This window comes from Halichoerus grypus, chromosome 1 (assembly GCF_964656455.1).
Source record: "Halichoerus grypus chromosome 1, mHalGry1.hap1.1, whole genome shotgun sequence".
Classification (NCBI taxonomy): Eukaryota; Metazoa; Chordata; class Mammalia; order Carnivora; family Phocidae; genus Halichoerus; species Halichoerus grypus.
In genome coordinates, this window is record NC_135712.1 from 185,945,074 (window position 1) to 185,968,253 (window position 23,180).

Genomic DNA, 23,180 nt, shown 5'->3' on the forward strand with positions numbered 1-23,180 from the left:
CCCATGTCGGGCTCCCTGCTCAGTGGGAAGTCTGCTTCTCTCTTCCCTTGCCCCTCTCCCCCACTCATGCTCTCTCTCTTACTCAGTCTCTCTCAAATAAATGAATAAAATCTTAAAAAACAAAACAAAACAAGAAGCACAGTTTGGGGGTGTCTAGGTGGCTTGGTTGGTTAAGTATCTGACTGTTGATCTCAGCTCATGTCTTGATCTCAGGGTCATGAGTTCAAGCCTGGCATTGGGCATGAAGCCTACTTAAAAATAAATAAATAAAAGCACAGTTTGTTCTACAGAAACAGGAAGGAATACAAACTATAAGGGGACATATGCAAATAAATTAATAGAAATAGTGGTTGCATGCTCCTTCTCTTGCCCATCCAACAATGACTTATTGAGCATTTACTTGTGCCGAACAGTGATTTAGAAAATGGGACTTCAGCGAAGAAACAGACAAGAGCCTCTGCTTTCATAGGGCTTAAATTCTAATGGGAGGAAGATAGTCGGGGGAAGCAAGATGGGGGAGGAGTAGGAGACCTGGATTTTGTCTGGTCCCAGGAATTCAGCTTGATAGGGATCAAACCATTCTGAACACCTACAAACTCAACAGGAGATCGAAGAAAAGAAGAGCAACAACTCTCTGAACAGAAAAGCGACCACTTTCTGGAAGGTAGGACACGCGGAGAAGTGAATCTGAGACGATATTCGGGAGGATAGACGGCGGGGGAGGGGCCCCCATTGGCCGCTTCTGGCAAGTGATAGAGCCACGGAGCACAAAATTGGAACTTTTAGAAGTCTGCTCCGCTGAGGGACGTCACTCTGGTGGCGAAGTGGGGGGTGGAACCCTCGTGGGACAGTGTGGTCTCAGGACCCTCGGGGTCACAGAAAGACCGGGGGTGCCTGAGTGCGGCAGAGCTCCCAGGTATCAGAGCAGGGAAGCCGGCTGCAGAGACGGAGCCCAGGCGCGGGCTCTCAGCTCGGGGTTGCTATAAACCGTGATCCACGGCACAGTCGGGCCACTGCTCCTCCAGCAGGGACCCAACAAGCGGCAGATCCGGGGAGACTCACCTTCTTCCCCCGGGAGAAGAGGTGCGGGAGCGCACCGCAGGGATCTGCTGGGTTTGGAGACTCCACCCGGGGTCGGGTGCCAGATAGAAAGGCGCGGTCACAGGCTGGGTGAGCGCGGAGTGTGGCCGGAGACCAGGGAGACGGGAGTGACTGACGGCTTTTCTCTGGGGGCTCACTGAGGAGCGGGACCCCGAGTTCTCGGCTCCTCCGAGGCGGAGATTGGGAGGCCGCCATTTTCACTCTCCGCCTCCAAAGCTGTACGGAAAGCTTGCAGGGAACAAAAGCTCCCGAGGGCAAACCCAAGCAGATTACTTAGACCGGACCAGGCAAGGGCGGGGCAATTCCGCCTCCAGCAAAGACATTTGGGAACCACGGCAACAGGCCCCTCCCCCAGAAGATCAGCGAGAACAGCCAGCCAAAACCAAGTTTACCGATCAATGAGAACGGCAGAACTCCAGCGCTAGGGGAATAATGCACATAGAATCCATGGCTTTTTTTACCATGATTCTTTAGTCTTTCAAAGTTAATTTTTTTTTTTAACTGTCTTTTTTTTTTCTTTTGGATTTTTCTTTTTCCCTTTTTCAACCAACATCTTATCAATCCCTTTTTTAAAAAACATTCTTAGTTTTCATTTTTAGAGTCATATTCTATCCCTTCATAGTAGTTACCTGTATTTTTGGCATATATATATAAGTTGTTTTCTCTTTAAAATTTTGAGATAGTTTCTTCTAACAGATCAAAATATACCCTAAATCTCTAGTGTATGGTTTTTTTCTGCTCCCCTGCCTGATCACATTCTCTCCCTTTTTTTTTAAATCCTCTTCTTTCTTTTTTCAAACAACTTCTTATCAATTCCTTTTATAAAATTTTTTATAATTTCCGTCTTTACAGTCATATTTCATCCCTTCATTGTATCAACCCTAATTTTTGTACATATAAAAGTTTTTCTTTCTTTAAAATTTTGGGAGGCACTTTCTTCTAACAGACCAAAATATACCCAAAATCCAGTGTGTGCCACTGATCTATATAGCAGCCTCATCATATTTGATTGTATTCTGTTTTTTTTGTTTTGGTCTGTTTTTGTTTGTTTTTATCTTTATCTTTTTCTTTTTCCTTTTTTTTTCTTTTTCTTTTTTCTCTCTTTCCCTTTCTTTTCCCCCTGCTTCAGGTCTTTTCTGATTTGTTTAGAGTATATTTTCTGGGAATGTTGTTACCCTGTTAGCATTTTGTTCTCTCATTAATCTATTCTCCTCTGGACAAAATGACAAGATGGAAAAAAATCACCTCAACAAAAAGAACAAGAGGTAGTACCGACTGCCAGGGACCTACTCAATACGGACATTAGTACGATGTCAGATCTAGAGTTCAGAATCATCACTTTAAAGATACTAGCTGGGCTTGAAAAAAGCATGGAAGTTATTAGAGAAACCCTTTCTGGAGAAGTAAAAGAACTAAAATCTAACCAAGTTGAAATCAAAAAGGCTATTAATGAGGTGCAATCAAATATGGGGGTGCTAACTGCTAGGATAAATGAAGCAGAAGAGAATCAGTGAGATAGAAGACCAAATGATGGAAAATAAAGAAGCTGAGAAAAAGAGAGATAAACAACTACTGGATCACAAGGGCAGAATTTGAGAGATAAGTGATACCATAAGACAAAACAACATTAGAATAATTGGGATCCCAGAAGAAGAAGAAAGAGAGAGAGGGGCAGAAGGTATACTGGAGCAAATTATAGCAGAGAACTTCCCTAATTTGGGGAAGGAAACAGGCATCAAAATCCAGGAAGCACAGAGAACCCCTCTCAAAATCAATAAAAATAGGTCAACACCCTGACATCTAATAGTAAAACTTACGAGTCTCAGAGACAAAGAGAAAATCCTGAAAGCAGCCCGGGAGAAGAGATATGTAACCTACAATGGTAGAAACATTAGATTGGCAACAGACCTATCCACAGAGACCTGGCAGGCCAGAAAGGACTGGCAGGATATATTCAGAGCACTAAATGAGAAAAATATGCAGCCAAGAATACCATATCCAGCTAGGCTGTCATTGAAAATAGAAGGAGAGATCAAAAGCTTCCAGGACAAACAAAAACTAAAGGAATTTCCAAACACGAAACCAGCCCTACAAGAAATCTTGAAAGGGGTCCTCTAAGCAAAGAGAGAGCCTAAAAGCAACATAGACCAGAAAGGAACACAGACAATATACAGTAACAGTCACCTTACAGGCAATACAATGGCACTAAATTCCTATCTTTCAATAGTTACCCTGAATGTAAATGGGCTAAATGCCCCAATCAAAAGACACAGGCTATCAGATTGGATTAAAAAACAAGACCCATCGATATGCTGTCTGCAAGAGACTCATTTTAGACCCAAAGACACCCCCAGATTGAAAGTGAGGGGGTGGAAAACCATTTACCATGCTAATGGACACCAAAAGAAAGCTGGGGTGGCAATCCTTCTATCAGACAAATTAGATTTTAAACCAAAGACTGTAATAAGAGATGAGGAAGGACACTATATCCTACTTAAAGGGTCTATCCAACAAGAAGATCTAACAATTGTAAATATCTATGCCCCTAACATGGGAGCAGCCAATTATATATGGCAATTAATAACAAAAGGAACGAAACACATCGACAACAATACAATAATAGTGGGGGACTTTAACACCCCCCTCACTGAAATGGACAGATCATCTAAGCAAAAGATCAACAAGGAAATAAAGACTTTAAATGACACACTGGACCAAATGGACTTCACAGACATATTCAGAACATTCCATCCCAAAGCAATGGAATACACATTCTTCTCTAGTGCCCATGGAACATTCTCCAGAATCGATCACATCCTAGGTCATAAATCAGGTCTCAACCAGTACCAAAAGATTGGGATCATTCCCTGCATATTTTCAGACCACAATGCTTTGAAACTAGAACTCAATCACAAAAGGAAAGTTGGAAAGAACTCAAATACCTGGAGGCTAAAGATCATCCTACTAAAGAATGAATGGGTCAACCAGGAAATTAAAGAAGAATTAAAAAAATTCATGGAAACCAATGAAAATGAAAACACAACTATTCAAAATCTTTGGGATGCAGCAAAGGCAGTCCTAAGAGGAAAGTATATAGCAATACAAGCCTTTCTCAAGAAACAAGAAAGGTCTCAAGTACACAACCTAACCCTACACCTAAAGGAGCTGGAGAAAGAACAGCAAATAAAGCCGAAACCCAGCAGGAGAAGAGAAATAATAAAGATCAGAGCAGAAATCAATGAAATAGAAACCAAAAGAAAAGTAGAACAGATCAACGAAACTAGGAGCTGGTTCGTTGAAAGAATTAACAAGATTGATAAACCCCTGGCCAGACTTATCAAAAAGAAAAGAGAAATGACCCAAATCAACAAAATCATGAATGAAAGAGGAGAGATCACAACCAACACCAAAGAAATACAAACAATTCTAAGAACATATTATGAGCAACTCTATGCGAGCAAATTAGATAACCTGGAAGAAATGGATGCATTCCTAGAGATGTATCAACTACCAAAACTGAACCAGGAAGAAATAAAAAACCTGAACAGACCTATAACCACTAAGGAAATTGAAGCAGTCATCAAAAATCTCCCAACAAACAAAAGCGCAGGGCCAGATGGCTTCCCAGGGGAATTCTACCAAACATTTCAAGAAGAATTAATACCTATTCTTCTGAAACTGTTCCAAAAAATAGAAATGGAAGGAAAACTTCCAAACTCGTTTTATGAGGCCACCATTATCTTGATCCCCAAACCAGACAAGGACCCCATCAAAAAGGAGAATTACAGACCAATATCCCTGATGAATATGGATGCAAAAATTCTCACCAAAATACTAGCCAATAGGATCCAACAGTACATTAAAAGGATTATTCACCACGACCAAGTGGGATTTATTCCTGGGCTGCAAGGTTGGTTCAACATCCGCAAATCAATCAACGTGATACAATACATTAACAAAAGAAAGAACAAGAATCATATGATCCTCTCAATAGATGCAGAAAAAGCATTTGACAAAGTACAGCATCCTTTCTTGATCAAAACTCTTCAGAGTATAGGCAGAGAGAGTACATACCTCAATATCATAAAAGCCATCTATGAAAAACCTACAGCGAATATCATTCTCAATGGGGAAAAACTGAGAGCTTTCCCCCTAAGGTCAGGAACGCGGCAGGGATGTCCACTATCACCACTGCTATTCAACATAGTATTAGAAGTCCTAGCCACAGCAATCAGACAACAAAAAGAAATAAACGGCATCCAAATCGGCAAAGAAGAAGTCAAACTCTCACTCTTTGCAGATGATATGATACTTTATGTGGAAAACCCCAAAGACTCCACCCCAAAACTGCTAGAACTCATACAGGAATTCAGTAAAGTGGCAGGATATAAAATCAATGAACAGAAGTCAGTGGCATTCCTATACACCAACAACAAGACAGAAGAAAGAGAAATTAAGGAGTAGATCCCATTTACAATTGCACCCAAAACCATAAGATACCTAGGAATAAATCTAACCAAAGAGGCAAGGATCTGTACTCAGAAAACTATAAAATACTCATGAAAGAAATTGAGGAAGACACAAAGAAATGGAAAAATGTTCCATGCTCATGGATTGGAAGAACAAACATTGTGAAGATGTCAATGCTACCTAGAGCAATCTACACATTCAATGCAATCCCCATCAAAATACCACCCACTTTTTTCAAAGAAATGGAACAAATAATCCTAAAATTTGTATGGAACCAGAAAAGACCCCGAATAGCCAGAGGAATGTTGAAAAAGAAAAGCAAAGCTGGTGGCATCACAATTCCAGACTTCCAGCTCTATTACAAAGCTGTCATCATCAAGACAGTATGGTACTGGCACAAAAACAGACACATAGATCAATGGAACAGAATAGAGAGCCCAGAAATGGACCCTCAACTCTATGGTCAACTCATCTTTGACAAAGCAGGAAAGAATGTCCAATGGAAAAAAGACAGTCTCTTCAACAAATGGTGTTGGGAAAACTGGATAGCCACATGTAGAAGAATGAAACTGGACCATTTCCTTACACCACACACAAAAATAGACTCCAAATGGTTGAGAGACCTCAATGTGAGACAGGAGTCCATCAAAATCCTAAAGGAGAACACAGGGAGCAACCTCTTCGACCTCAGCCGCAGCAACGTCTTCCTAGAAACATCGCCAAAGGCAAGGGAAGGAAGGGCAAAAATGAACTATTGGGACTTCATCAAGATAAAAAGCTTTTGCAAAGCAAAGGAAACAGTCAACAAAACCAAAAGACAACTGACAGAATGGGAGAAGCTATTTGCAAATGACATATCAGATAAAGGGCTAGTATCCAAAATCTATAAAGAACTTATCAAACTCAACACCCAAAGAACAAAGAATCCAATCAAGAAATGGGCAGAAGACATGAACAGACATTTTTCCAAAGAAGACATCCAAATGGCCAACAGACACATGAAAAAGTGCTCAACATCGCTCGGCATCAGGGAAATCCGAATCAAAACCTCAATGAGATACCATCTCACAGCAGTCAGAATGGCTAAAATTAACAAGTCAGGAAATGACAGATGTTGGCGGGGATGCGGAGAAAGGGGAACCGTCCTACATTGTTGGTGGGAATGCAAGCTGGTGCAGCCACTCTGGAAAACAGTATGGAGGTTCCTCAAAAAGTTGAAAATAGAGCTGCCATACGATCCAGCAATTGCACTACTGGGTATTTACCCCAAAGATACAAATGTAGGGATCCGAAGGGGTACGTGCACCCCGATGTTTATAGCAGCAATGTCCACAATAGCCAAACTGTGGAAAGAGCCAAGATGTCCATCGACAGATGAATGGATAAAGAAGTGGTATATATATACAATGGGATATTATGCAGCCATCAAAAGGAATGAGATCTTGCCATTTGCGACGACGTGGATGGAACTGGAGGGTATTATGCTGAGTGAAATAAGTCAAACAGAGAAAGACATGTATCATATGACCTCACTAATATGAGGAATTCTTAATCTCAGGAAACAAACTGAGGGTTGCTGGAGTGGGGGGTGGGGTGGGAGGGATGGGGTGGCTGGGTGATAGACACTGGGGAGGGTATGTGCTCTGGTAAGCGCTGTGAATTGTGCAAGACTGTTGAATCTCAGATCTGTACCTCTGAAACAAATAATGCAATATATGTTAAGAAAAAAAAAAAAAGAAGAAGATAGCAGGAGGGGAAGAATGAAGGGGGGGAAATCGGAGGGGTAGACGAACCATGAGAGACGATGGACCCTGAAAAACAAACTGAAGGTTCTAGAGGGGAGGGGGGTGGGAGGATGGGTTAGCCTGGTGATGGGTATTAAAGAGGGCACGTACTGCATGGAGCACTGGGCGTTATGCACAAACAATGAATCATGGAACACTACATCAAAAACTAATGATGTAATGTATGGGGATTAATATAACAATAAAAAAATTTAAAAAAAAATTCTAAGGAGGAAGATAGACTATGCAGTTGAGTATATCAGATGCTGCCAAGGTTATGGAGCAAAATAAAGCAGGGAAGGGGATAAGGAATTCTATGAGAGAGTCATTTATAATTTAAAAAATGATAATCAATGATTTTAAATAGACTGGCCAGTGAATATTTTCTTTTGAATGCTTCTACTTTTTTCAGTGAAATAGAAAATGAAGCAAGCAGCAGAGACTGGGGACAGGGAAGAGGCCATCGAGAGTGCTGGAAATTGGAAGAAAGAGAAGCTGTACACTTGCTGCGTCCAAGAGGGGGAGAGGGAATTGTCCAGAAGAATGTGAAAGTTGAAGGGAACATTCAGAGAAGGGGTGGAGGATAGAAAGGAGTTTCTTGATGACAGACTGCATTCTCAAGAGCACATTGGGATGTTTTGGGGTATCGAGTGGAATGAGCCATTGTCTCAGTGATAGAGACTGAATTCTCAGTCACATACTGGGGTATGTGAGCTGTGATGGGAGGTGTCCTGATGCTCTCATAAAGGGGGCAGGACGTGGGTAATGTGCACTGACCATAACTACTGCCCAAGATTGGTCTCTGTAGCAGTCTCTATCATTGATGCGGTCACTGTTGCTGAGGGGACTGTAGGGGTGGCCATCCTACCGGGAGCATGAAGAGCTTTTTGTGCTTCTCTTAAAACCTGCGCGATCAGTGTCACAGGGTTGGAGTGGGGCAACCATCCCAGGAACTCCTACATAGGTATCCATTAATTTAAGTCTATTTATAGAAGCAAAATGAGGATTCAGCAATAATTATCCTGTTCAAAGTCAATAGTTAAATCGAAGGTGCAGCAAAGCAAAACAAAACACAAACAAAAATTTTCTACTGTTCACATTTGAAAAGTTAATCAGAAATTAACATCACTGGGTGCCTGGCTGGCTCAGTTGATGGAGCCTGCAACTCTTGATCCCGGGGTTGTAGTTCAAGTCCCAGGTTGGGCATAGAGATTACTTAAAAAAGGGGGGTTGGTGAGGACTTGAACAAACATTTTTCTTTTTTTTTTCTTTTTTTTTTTTAAAGATTTTATTTATTTATTTGAGACAGAGAGAATGAGAGAGAGAGAGAGAGCACGTGAGAGGGGGGAGGGTCAGAGGGAGAAGCAGGCTCCCCGCGGAGCAGGGAGCCCGATGTGGGACTCGATCCAGGGACTCCAGGATCATGACCCGAGCCGAAGGCAGTCGCTTAACCAACTGAGCCACCCAGGCGCCCCTTGAACAAACATTTTTCCAAAGAAGACATAAAAATGGCCAAACGGTATGTGAAATGCTCTCTGTCACTAATTATTAGGGAAATGCAAATCAAAACCACAACAGATAGCATCTCATACTTGTCAGGATGGTTACTATCAAAAAAACAAAAGGGGGCGCCTGGATGGCTCAGTCGGTTAAGTGTCTGCCTTTGGCTCAGGTCATGATTCCAGGGTCCTGGGATCAGGCCTTGCATCAGGCTCCCTGCTCAGTGGGGAGTCTGCTGCTCCTTCTGTCCCTTTCCCCCTCGTTTGTGTTCTGTCTCTCCCAAATAAATAAATAAAATCTTAAACCCCCCCCCCCAAAGACAGCAAGTGCTGGAAGGATATGGAGAAATTGGAAACCTTGTGCACTGTTAATGGAAATACACAATGGTGCAGTCACTGTGGAAAACAGTATGGAGGTTTCTCAAAAAGTTAAAATTAGAACTACCGTGTGACTCAGCACTTTTTCTTCTGGGTATTTAGCTGAAAGATTCACTTCTGAGTTGCCCCCAGTGGCCTGGTCTTCTACCCTAAACTTGCCTTAAAAATCTCCTCTCTTTGTAAGGCCAGAAAAAAGGAGGAGAGGTTTGAATCTTTCAACATGACATCCTTAGAATATTCTAGTGTGTGATGAAATATTTAGTGTAGGCATCAACTGGCCAAATGAATTTGAGAATTGAGGCAATTATCTGGGTTATTCAAGCTAAAGAACAATTTTGCTTCAGATAGTGTATAGTTGGGGGAAAAGTGATTTTAAGAAAAGCTTTAATTACCTAGAAAAAAAGTCTTTAATTCTTCACATGAAAGGCAGATGTTTGGAGAAAACCACAGTCGTATTTTTAATACATATTTTGGGGGAGTATTTCCTTCATAACTGTACAACTCGCACCATCCTCCACAAGATGGCATGCAAGTTTGTAACATACTTTAGCCAGTAGTCCTGCTGTTGGCTACATCATCTTGTAAGAAGCAGCAACACTGAATAATCACACAATAAATTATTTTTTTGGCCTCACACATTGCAAACGTATACATTCTAACAATGTTTTCTATAGGTAAATGCGAAGATATGCCTATTCAAGTGTACTTATTGGAAGGCTATGTGCATGGAAATCAATAATTGAAACCCATTTACACAAGGCAAATGAAGATTTGGCAATGACCAGCCTGTTCGAGGTCCACACTGTACTGAAGATCTGACAAGACAAAACAAACAAAAATCTTCTGCTGTTCATGTTGAAAAGACATTTTTAAGGAGACTAAGACAGGAATCAGAAAGAAAATATTTGTTTTTTGGAGGATTTATTTCATTATTTTAAAGTATTCCTGAAAACATTTCTTAGGACAACTGGGAATTAGCCTGGCGATTCATCTTGAATATGACTGTGGTTCTTTAACTTGGCTGCGATAATAGAAGCACCTGGTTTGCTTTTCACAAAGCACAGCTGCCAGGGCCCCTCCTCAGATTAATTAAATCAGAATTTCTGAAGGTGGAGCCCAGGCGTCAGTATTTTTAAAAAGCTCCACAGACATTCAGGTGGCACCTTAGACACCAACATTCTCTGATGGCCCTGGGATTGCCTTCTCACTAGCTGGTGGCAGGTGTCACTAATAGAATGTGGCTCACAGTCTTTCTCAGTGTCCTGCTCCAGGTAGCCTTTACCAATCAGTTGAGATTTGAAAGGAAGCCTCTTTGCTCTCAGAATTATCAAAGAATTTGGGACAGAATTAAATGCTACTCACATGGGGCACCTGGGTAGCTCAGTCATTAAGCGTCTGCCTTCGCTCAGGTCATGGTCCCAGGGTCCTGGGATCGAGCCCCGCATTGGGCTCCCTGCTCTGCGGGAAGCCTGCTTCTCCCTCTCCCACTCCCCCTGCTTGTGTTCTGTCTCTCTCTGTCAAATAAATAAATAAAATCTTTAAAAAAAAAAGTGCTACTCACACATAAGGTAGCTGGTTTCTTAATGTGCTAGCTAACCCTGCTTTCTAGCATGATCGGGCCAAACAATTGCTTCAGCTGCTATAATGAAGGGAGTTTTAGAGACCGGAGTGAATAATATCCATGCTTTTCCCGGATACCTCTCCACCATTCCTGTGTGGTGCTCCCCACTTCCTTGTGCTTTTGGTTCCTTCAGCAAGCTGGGGAGGACTGTCCTCGGACTTTTCTTTCACTTCAGAGGGCAGGAAGTACCTGGAAATTCATGTTTCCCTAGGGTGGTCCTTAACCGTTGAATGAGGGGTGAGGAGTAGGGAAGCCCGCCTCCTTTTCCTTGGGTGGGGACAACTCAGAGGCGTAAGGTCCACAGCTCCCTTGTGGAATCAGGCTGAAACTATTCTGAGGAACTCAAATGTCACACTTTCGCTTGCCTTCCTCCCCTTCTCTGTCCTGGTTCCCCCACTACCACCTTAGTTTTCCTGGAGCATTTAATTAATAAGTCACTCGCCCACAGATTTTCATCTCAGGATTTGTTTCTAGGGCACCCCTAAGACAGATGCCCAAACCTGCAGGAACATCTGTATAAACTGGGCTTGAAATCATGCAGAGTTAGCCCCTCTGGAGAGAACCTGTGAGAGAATGAACAACACTCATCTGCTCCCACCCAGGAAAAATGTGGGACCTCAACAGACTATGGGATTCATGTGTCAGAAAGGGTAGGATGTGCTATATCAGTATGCCTCAGACTTGGTGGCACTGTGAAAGGATCCAGAGAGTTTTAAAAGATACAGATGCCCAGATTAAACCCCCAAGGATTCTGATTTCATAGTCTGGGATGTGGTCTGGACATTGGAGTATTTAAAGCTCCCCAAGTCAATCTATTGTACAGCCAAGGTGGGGAATCACTTTATTTTATTTTATTTTTTTTTTAAAGATTTTTTTTATTTATTCATCTGAGAGACAGAGAGCATGAGAGGGAGGAGGGTCAGAGGGAGAAGCAGACTCCCTGCTGAGCAGGGAGCCCGATGCGGGACTCGATCCCGGGACTCCAGGATCATGACCTGAGCCGAAGGCAGTCGCTTAACCAACTGAGCCACCCAGGCGCCCGGGGAATCACTTTAAAAGAACCAACTTTAGAATACACAAAAATCTCTCTGGTTAGCTTGTTACAAATTCATATTCCCAGGCCCCTGGGCCCCATGTATCCTGAATTGAGTAAGTCTGCATATCAAATAAATATTTTTGGAAATTTTCATGTATATATAAAAGTAGAGAGAGCAGTAATATGAATTCCCATTGAATTATCAGCTTTAACAACTCATAGATGAAGGTTTTTAACATGTATTTGGTCCATGAGCCACATGCTGAGAAACATTGCAAAATGGTTTGTAAAGTTAGCTTTTCAGATGCTGTAACAGCTACCAGGTGAACATTAAACACCTGGGTAAGTCCAACATCTGGCTTGGCTCAGGATGGCAAATCAGTTTCAACTTGCATATTATCTGTGATCGAAGGATAGATGCTCTAAGGAGTGCTGAGAAGGATTTTGAGATTGAGTCTAGGTTCAGGTAGCAAAGATGCTATAGTGCTTGCATAGAGGTCCCTAACTTCAGCTAGCCATTGGGACGATGGATTACGTGTGGTTACTAAGACTTTGTTCTAGGAAGAATGAGGTTCAATAGTCCAGTTTAAGGTTATAGGTAGCAAGCTATTCCTATTGCTTATAAAATGAATGTAAGAGAGAGCTCTAATACTCTGGAGGAAAGTAAAAGTGATCTCATGTGAAACTCCAAGGCTTTCAAGGGCAAACATCAGTCCCATGATGCTTCAGGTGAAGACAACGTTCACAGTGAGGTGCCATTACTTTCTGCATAGTTCTAGGACGAAAATGCAAGGTTACACTAACATAATTAATGATTAGCCTAGAATCACATCTGTGCTTATAGTTTAAAAATATTTTCTTGAAAATATCTCTCTTCTATAAAAGGTTTTGTAGTTGATCACCAATCAGCTGATATTTGCTTAAAAAAAAAAAAAAACAGACTATCTTGTTGTATAGAAAAAATGGAGCCCAGATCATATTTCTATACTAATTTCCTTCAAGAAAGCATTACCTTGGTTCAAACTACGAAAGTAGACACAGTGTATCAGCACAAGAGCTCAGGTTCTGGTGTTAGGAAGTCTAGGTTAAAGTATTTAGGCTTCTCTGCTTTCTGGCTTTTGTGACCTTGGGCAAGTCTTAACCTCTCTGCACCTCAGTATCTTTGTCTGTAACGGAGTTAATAATAGCATTTACCTCAAGACTATTGTGAAGTTTAAATGAGGTAGTACATTGAAGGGCCTAGAATAGTGCTTAGCAGGTAGGACTTAATAAATATTAGATCATGTCATTAGTATTATTCTGTGATAATAAACTCTTGTTATTTTTTTTCCCCCACCTGTCTGACTACTCTTTCTTATTCTGTTTTTTGGTTTATCCTCCTCTGTTGGACCTTCAAATGTTGAAAATTTCTCAGGGCTCCATTTTCCCTTTCCCTCTTCCTCTCCCCTCCATTTTCCTTTCTTCCCCCCTCCCATCCCCCTCCCTCCCTTCCCCCCTCCCCTCCCCTCCCTTCTTTTCCTCTGCAAACAAATTGCTCTGTCACTATGTCCTCACCCTCCTAGATTCTTTAACCCTCCACCCAAAACATTTAAAAACAAGTTTAAATATGATGTGTTAAAGATAGAAATCTATACTGCCTTTCTCCCGGGAAGACAGTCTCCATGAGACAGGCAGTAAAGCACAATGGCTCTGGAGTCAGGAAGACCTGAGTTTGAGTGTCAGCTTAACCCACCCACTGTTCTCAGACCATTTCCTTAACATCTGTAAACCTCAGCCTTCCCCACTCTAAGATGGGGCTGAAGAGAGGACACACCCCATAGCATCCTTTTGAGGAATAAATGAGATAATTCATGAAAAATGCCGAGCACAGAATCTGGGTCATCACAGTTGTTTTATTGGCACTGATGCTAACAAGACAGAAGAATCTAGCTGTGCTTCCTGTGTGGGGTCTCGAAACACTGAGGTCCTGATTCTCCTCATTGAGTTTGGCCTGCAATTCGGGCTCTGACATTTCCAATTCCCTAGCTTCTCCAAGAACAAATAGTGACGAACAAGCCTTTCAGAGAAGGGAATACAATGGATTTTGAAGATAATTCCATCCAGAAAGGCAGAAGTCTCCCCCTGCTCTCCACTCTCTCCTGTAAGCTTTCATCATGTCTCTGAGCCTGGGAGTGGGGCCACCATTGCTATTCGTATGGCTGAGGTATTTCTTTACTAGTCGATGGTGTTATTGCATCTAAAACAGGGGGAAAAAAATCTGTCTAAGTTGCCTGGCCCAACAGAGAGTTAATTTCTCATCCCTTGGACCGCCTTCCTATTCAGGGGATCGTTCATCTGGGTGGCTTTCCCAGGGATGGCCCTGGCTGCCTAGCAACCACCAGTTCCAACCTTCCCCAGACAACAGCAGGAGTTGTTCATATCAGCGCCATCAGATTTTTTTTTTTTTTTAAGACTATCTCATTTTATGAGAAATTAAACCTCATAAAAATACAGCTTCTCAATATATGCTGATCCCAAACAATTGTTGACAACGGTGTAATACTGAAATTGAATTGGAAACTGCAAATTCTTGAGTGGCTACAAACATAAATGTGGGTGTCTTTAAAAAAGATCATATATAGTTGTATCTAACTGGACCTAGCGCTTGGGAGCACTTTCAGGGAGTGTGACCACCAACCATCCTCTGACCTCCCACCATGGAACGGGCATCATTATTCCTGTGTTTGCTTTGAAAGTAAAGATGTGATGGATTTTTCTACAGTTCTATGCTAATATTCTATAATACCGTTGAACAGAAAAAGCAGAAATCAATTCCATCTTAGTTATATGTGTAGAAATGGATGGTATGAATCTAAATTAATCAGAACACGATGATTCATCAGGAAATTGATAGATTAAAAGGTCACTAATTTTTCCAAATGATTTTTAGGCTGCTCTGCAATCCTTCTGGGTTTAATCTTCTTGATTAAATTATCTCTGGGCCTACACAATTATTAAGTCAATAGGCTCAGTGTAATTAACTCCTGATATTAATCCCCTCATGGATTAATGCCCCAGCTTTTTCTAATCATCTGATTCTCACCTGGTCTAGAAACCTTGACCTCACCTGCCTTCATTGGCAAAAAAAAATTGTCTTAGGGAGGCAGTGCACAGAGGCACTATGTCAAGTTCAGCTCTCAGACTGGGAGCGAGCCACCTGAACTTTCTAAGCCTCACTATTCCTATCTGTAAAATGGGGATGATATCAGTACCTAGGACAGAGTTATGAGAATTAAAAGAAAATGTATTTGAAGCATGTAACAGAATAACTAGGAGGTAGTATGAGTCAAAGTCAATAAGATGCTAAGAAAAAGATCTTTTTTTTTTTTTTAAGATTTTGTGTATTTATTTGTTTTTTTTTGTTTTTTTTTTTTTTTAAATATTTTATTTATTTATTTGACAGAGAGAGAGAGAGAGAGGCAGCTAGAGAGGGAACACAAGCAGGGGGAGTGGGAGAGGGAGAAGCAGGCTCCTGGCCGAGCAGGGAGCCCGATGTGGGGCTCGATCCCAGGACCCTGGGATCATGACCTGAGCCGAAGGCAGACGCTTAACGACTGAGCCACCCAGGCGCCCCTGTGTATTTATTTGAAAGAGAAACAGAGATTGTGAGCTGGAGGGAGAGGGAGAGAGAATCCGAAGCTGACTGTGCACTGAGTGCAGAGCCCGACACGGGGCTCGATCCCATGACCATGAGGTCATGACCTGAGCTAAAACCAAGAGTCTGCCACTCAACTGACTGAGCCACCAAGCGCCCCCCTAAGAGAAACATCTTGATGAAGTTATTCCCTGGACTCATGCACATAAAATAAGATGAACAGATGCTCTAGTATTTCAATTTTTGTCTTCTACAGCTCTGCCCCCGAACCCCCAAAACAAGCATATCTTCAGCACCAACCAACCAACACACAAAATAATCTCTAAGTTCTCATGAAACAGCATGTTTCTCTCCATGTAATTCCTTTTCACATAATTGTAGCTTTGGCTGAAGTAAGAGAGAAATGTTCAGGTAACATACCAAATGTAAGAGATTCAGAAAATCTATTTTTCATATTTAAGGGCAGGTTGTCTGACCTGAAGTCATGTGGATGGAGTATCATTGCATCACCATCGTTACTGGTAAACATTTAATGAGCACCTACCAGAGGAGGGAAGGGAAGGATGTGGGGGGCCCAGAACGCAAAGAGATTTCAGGCCTGCTTCTTGGGGGCGTGCGTAATCTCTCTAGGGAATTAGTCAGTGTCTCTGCAATATTTTACTTTTTCTTTCCCATCCAATCAACAGTACTTCCTTTCTCTGGAGGGTTCTGGCTTCACAATCAACAGCATTGCAACAATTTCTACAGCAGCAGTTCTTGATTTTGAGAGTGACACTAGAAGGTAAATACTACTACTGGCTTTTCATTCATGCAAAATACCTTCCTTGGGTTCCTGTTTCTCTCTTCAAGAATATTTCCCCCATCCGGCCTTAATGTGCAATGAAGATGCTTTTGGCATCACCTCTGATAGGAAATTGTCACCTAAACTACAATTGCCCAATTGCTTGTTTGGGTACTAGATGTGGCTATTTGGGCCCCTCTCTGCATCATCTCCTTCTTACTGAGCCAAGCACCAAAATGATTCCAGTGGTGGAGTTTGCCACCTGCTGTGGAAGTGGGTGGGGATTTTTATCTGGATAGCTGGGATGCAGAATTTCATCCACAGTGTAATCCAGCAACTTTGAAAAGTTAACGGATTGGCACTTTCTCTTATTTTCTCCACCTCTGCCAAATGGGTAGCCACTGGGCTCATAGTTATCATGCCTATTTTAATAATGGTTTTTATGACCACCCTTTTCAGTCACATGGTCTGCGTCAAAGCACTTCATAGGAAGAGGAAATTTCCTAAGTGTTAGCCTTTCAGTAAAACAGATTCAGGATTCAAAAAATGGAACATGCTTTCTCCCTGCCCACATCATTAAGTTAGCAGGAGAAGAGCACTCCTAAATTTGTATTATCTTTATGTATTTTAGGGTAGAAAAATTGAAGTCTTTCTCCATTTTCCTTTACTCCCAAATTCCTCTGCCCCATGTTTATCTGATCTCATCAATATCGCTGGGGATAATAGACAATGCCCATCACGGTTTCCTTTTATTTTGGCCTGGTATGCCTCCTGGGAAAATGATCATGCACGTTCTAAGCTATTTATCAATCTTAGGAATTGTTAACAAATAGGAGTAAAGGTCATTAATGGAGTTTAAGAAATTAACATTTTGCCTGGTAAGTGAAAACTAAAGCTTTCCCTTTTTTCGTATGTTTGGAATCAGAGCAGCTGACGCTGAATGGAAGTTCTGTTTGCAGAACTAGAATAAATAATTATTTGTCTTAAGTTTTGCATGGATTCTCACTAAAGTTCTATGGAGATCACACCGTTCCTTAATTTTCTTCTTAACTCCAGAGTTTCTAGGGTCACTAGTGAGAAGAAAAGAAATTTTGGAATGCCTCACTGATTTTTATCAATTCCTTCTCTTCAAAGGAGGTCCCGGGGCTGTGGAAATGTTTGTCCAAATCTTGATGGAAGAGTTTTTAGAAAGGCTCATTTCTTCCTTACCTTCCTCAGCCAACTCTCCAGCACTCAGCTAGACCAAACATAATTTGAAGTCTTTCTGGATGCGGGATCTTGCTCATCCCTTATTCCTTCCATTCTCTTGTACTTGAGACTTCCCGGGATTTTTAAAGAAACACCTTTATTTTTGAAAGTGGACTGGATTTTTTATTTTTGTCAAATGCTATCTCATAAATAATCATCTTCTTGTAGGAAAAGTTATGAAATAAGAGGAAAATTGAAAGCTGGTTTAATTTTTAGGATAAATAGAAGGAGAATAGTCATTTTGGTCTCATTTAACATTTCAAGTTAAAATAGAGTTGTTTTTTTTTTTCTGAAAGTGTCACCAACCATCTCAGTTTGCCTGGGACTGTGAAGTTTCCGGGGATGTGTGTGGGACTTTTGGTGCTAAACCCCGACAGTCCTGGGCAAATTTGGACCGTTGGCACCTCCAGGTCACAGTCTATGGACATGAGCATTCATTCTTCCATTCGAGTGCATTTGCTTTCCTTATTTCGAGCACTATCTTTCCTCAAACTCACAAGTATCTCTGCTATAACGAAACCCCTCTAATCTAACCATCCTAGTATTTCCACGTAGTCATTAAGTTGTTTTGACACCTCCTCCTTGGCATTCGTCAATCAGTTTTCAGTACTGAAGAGTAGACGCTTGAGTGTAGGAACCCACAGCCATTGCTTTGTTTGTTCTCCCAGGCTAAGGAATTCCCTTCCCTTTTTATTATTGGTGGGGATTAACAGATTTTTCTGAGTGCCTTTCAACTGATTTGACTAATTTGGTTCCTGACAAAGTATCAGCTATTTCCAACTGTTAAAATAACTGGTTTGACTGAGATTTTAACTAAATGAATCGATTGTTTTTAGCTGGTAGGTGAGCCCCGTAGATTCTGTTTCTGCGAGTGTGAGGTCCTAGCTGTCTTTCTGTGGCCGCCTTCCCAGCTTCCCTCTAGTTATTCAAGTGGTTGATCCTGGAGGACCATTTACCGCTGGGAATCTAAAGATTTTCCTCATCAATGTCAACAGTAAGGACCCTATTCACATCTGCAGGTAAGGACATAGAACAAATTCCTTCAACTTGACCTTAAACATGGAATATGAAAATGAAGTCTCTGAATCTCATTAGCGACATTTCCATTCAAATGAAATGGTTTTCTTTTGTTTTTTTGCTGAAAAAGAAAATAAACAAGTAAGGTGTAAGCAATCACTTAAGATATAAGATTCCAAAGAAAAGACTTTCTTAAAAATGGAACAGAAAATCGTTTTTAATAGTTTCAATAAAATGTATGGAGATTGCAATAGAGCAAGATGTTATTAGTGCAAAGTGTTCTTAGCGTCTGATGTGGCTGGATTAACTCTCATTACACCCCAAGGAAAATTCTGGTTAAAATAATCACCAAGTAGTTTATAAAGTCATATTAGGGGTTGGCAATTTTAAGAAATTGGTTCTTAAATAGGGGGTAAGAGCACAGTGTTTAAGCATATGGGCTCTAGAGTCTGATAGGCTTGGGGTCAAATCCTCTGAGCCACCTTGATACTGACTTCTGAAAGTTACTTTCCTAAAAATCTCAGTGTCCACATCTGGATGTTGGTGACAAAAGTAGTCCCTACTTCCGGGGGCTGCTATGAGGAATAAATGAGAAAACACATGAGAAGTGCTTAGCATTGTGTCTAAACTATAAGCAAGTGCTCCATAAATGGGCTGGCTATTAACATCATTATCATAGTTTACCTTGCAATGTTACTGCTTCTAGCCCCTGCGCTCTATCACCAGGAGAGGTAGAAAAAAATATACACCCAGGCAAATGGTACTCTAATAGTCTTTCTTTTAAAACAAGTTTATTCATGGGGCGCCTGGGTGACTCCGTTGGCTAAGCGTCTGCCTTCGGCTCAGGTCATGATCCTCGAGTAGGGCTCCCTGCTCAGTAGGGAGTCTGCTTCTCCCTCTTCCTCGGCCCCTCCCCCCCAGCTCATGCTCCTTCTCTCTTTCTCAGATAAATAAATAGAATCTTAAAAAAAAAACAAAAACAAATTTATTCAGTATTGAAAATGCTGTCTTGAGTATTCCTTCTAAAAACTCAACTCTGCTCCATAAAGCTGACATCACACTAGAGGAAGAAATTCCAATTGGGAAAACCAGTGGAGCATGGCAGGCAACCAATGAAGGTAACTCGGGAGATTTAACTTTTGAACTAGATCCATGGAATGTTTACTTTGCAGTTGACAAAGGTAGGTGGAGAATTTTTCTCTGCAAATTATATCTCCTATTCTATGCTATTGTCATCTACTTATATTGTCTTCTCTGCAAGACTGAGTTTCTCGAGGGCAGATATCAGATTGTCTTCATTTTTAGAGCCCCTTCAAGAAGCACCCAGTAGGTGCTTGATAACTATCTGTTGCATAACTCTTTGTAAGATCAACACTGTTCACTTGAGGCTGCTATAGAATGACCATGTTAGCTCTGTCGATGCAGAACGAACAAGCCTTTTAGAACCTTTAAAGGTAAGAAATAGAGTTTTGTTCAAGCCCAAGTTAGGACAGCAACCAGGGAAACATGCTCTTCACAGGGAAGAAAGGGTTCCAGAGAATGAACGGTTTTCACAGGGTTATATACTTTGTTACATCTCGTGAACGTTCAGAAAATAATAGATTAATATGGAGGCAGGAATCACAAGTTTTAATGTTAAGGAGTGCGGGCAGCAGGAGCATTGATCAATATCTTAAGGATAAGATGATTTTCCTTCAGGCTACTCAAATACAAAGCAGGTGCATAATGTATGGCTTGGTGGGCCATAAATCGGGTTTTTGGTTTAAACAGTTTATGCACAGTCATGCTGACTTAGAAAGAAATCTAAAATGGCTTTCCGTGTATCCCAGGACTTTAAAGTTTTTTCTCTCCTTAGCTCTCCATGCTGCATGACCTTCTAGCTCATCTTCTCAGATCTAAAGCACTCTTCTTTCTGCTTTCCGTGTATCCCAGGACTTTAAAGTTTTTTCTCTCCTTAGCTCTCCACGCTGCATGACCTTCTAGCTCATCTCAGATCTAAAGCACTCTTCTTTCTGCTTCGTGTCCAAATTTTCGTGAGAGAGAATCTGATTGGACTTTCTGGAGTCAGTCATTCACTTCTTGTCCAATCAGCTGTGTCTGAGGCTTGGGTTGGATCAGATTACGTGGTATGTGAGGCTTCTTCCGTGGTCATCTTCAGGACATCTGCAGACTTAAGCCATTATGATAGAGGTTGTCAATGTTCCACCCCTACGTCCTCAGGCCTTATGATTTCAGTGGCCTGGTTTCCAAATGCTAGTATCTACATTTCTCTGCTTGAGGAATTATTTGGGATCTGACACCTGCCTCGCACCACCCTCCTTCCCAGTACGTTAGAAGTGTTGGGAAAATACTGCCCACCCCCACGAGCTCCCAACCAACGATTGAAGAGAATTTGTGTATGACTGCTCCAAGCTGCTTACCCAGCTGGGGGAAAATTTTGAGTGCACGTTATGCCCTGGTTTCTGGAGTTCCCTAGTGACACTAAGTTCTAGTTGCTCACGTGGTAACCAACTTGATAAGCACTTTTTACTGGCAGCGTTCCCTTCTCTGTGTCCCTTCCCCCATACCACGTTGCTTTGGATTGCCTCCCAAATAAACCACTTGCACTCTAATCCTCATCTTGGCTTCTGCTTCTGGGGGAGCCCCAGTCAAGGAGCCACCATCCTCTTGTATGTGAATTATTGTCCAGACCTCTTAACTGGGCTCTGCTTTTGTTCTTATTCCTCCAATAGTCAGCAGAGCAGCAAGAATGAATTAAAAAAAAGAATGTCAAATTGGATCATATTCCTTCCCCAGGTAATATCCTGCTGTGATTTTCCTTTGCATTTGGAATGCAATCTAGACTTCTCACCTCATCCCCAAGACCCTGTTTGCTGTGGCCCTTTTCTCTCTCTCCAACCTCATCCTGTTCCTCAGCTCCAGTCTAGGAAGCTGCAGCTGAACACCTAAGCTGCCTGCCTCGGCACCTCTGTCCTTGCCTGTTTCAGGACCTGATCATTAGACATTACTTTTATCGCAGCAGTTTTCATTTCCTAAATAATAAGTCTATTTTAATTTTTTTTTCTTTTCCACTTGTCTGGTGTTTGTGTCCCAGCTCCAATTGTAAATTCCATTAAGACGGGACTTTCACTGTGATATATACAGTACTCAGCACAGTTCCTGGCACAGGGTTGGCGCTCGATAAATGTTTGTTGAATGGAAAGATGGATGGATTATGTAGAAGGAAGTACAGTGAGTTATGATCTCATTACAATGTTTTTATTTATGATGTTCTCCCTGTTGAGAATGATCTCCCACTCCCCACCATTTTCTTATCCTATATATCCTTCGAGGCCTAAAATAAGGACCTCCTCTTCTAGAAAATATTCCCTGTTCCCCTAAGCTAGAAACAGTTTCGTTTTTGCTACCAGCTAACATAATATGATTAATGAAGGTATTTTGGTGATAAACAATTATATACCATGCCTACATTTTGAATCAGTTTCTTAATTCCAATGCATGGGGCATAATCACACTTTATCTTTTTCATTCCTATGTAATAAAGTAATTTTGAAAATGACAGCATGAGCCAGTTTGCATCAAGATGTGCTGTTTTGTTACAGAGCATGGGACCGTGGTTACTGCTGCCCGCCGCAATGTGGAGACAGCTGGGTTTGCACGTGTTCAGTCCTTCTCCGTGAAGGCTTGTGACAGTGACCAGCAGTGTGCAGCAATTCCAGTGACTGCCTATATCCGTGGCATTCATGACAACTCACCTTTCTGTGATCAGTATCTGATTAGGTGGGCTGCAATGGGGGAGGGTGGGGCAGGGTTAAGAATTCAAGTGAGTAATGAGCAGAGGTATTGTTATATCTGTTGGCTCAATTGGTTGGGCATGTGACTGATCATCACCTTGACACTTGTTCAGCCTCATATCCTGGTCCTCAGAAGTGACCTATTGAAAGCGGGGTTTCCCGGATCTGACAGTTAGTAAGTTGTTAAGAGTCTGTGCTTTAGAGGGGCACCTGGGCGGCTCAGTTGGTTAAGCATGTGACTCTTGATCTCAGCTCCGTCTTGATCTCAGGATCTTGAGTTCAAGCCCCGAGTTGGGCTCCACGCTGGGCATGGAGCCTACTTAAAAAAAAAAAAAAAGAATCTGTGCTTTGGAGTTGCAGTCCTGGCTTAGAATCCTGGTTCTATCGCTTATTAACTGTGTGATCTAGGGTAATTTACTTAAGCTCTTCAATCTTCAGTTTCTTTCTTTATTAAATGGGATGACAATAGTCCTCAGGGTAGTTGTGAAGAATAAATAGGGTAATTTCTGTAACATTCTGAACACAGTGCTAAACATGTGGTGTGAGTTTCATAAATGCTATTGATCACAATATTATAATCCCTTATCTGAAACCCTTTGTACTGGATATGTTTCAGGAAAAATTTTTTTTTTTAATTTTAGAAAAGTAGGGATATGATATGTATATGGAATATATACCATTTACTACGCACGTATCCCAAATTCAATCCCTGTATATCTCTGCAGTGAAACATGAATACTCACACCAAATATGACGAAGAAAGATCTGACCCTTCAGGTAATGTTTGAACAACAAAAATTTAAGGTCAGAACAGGTT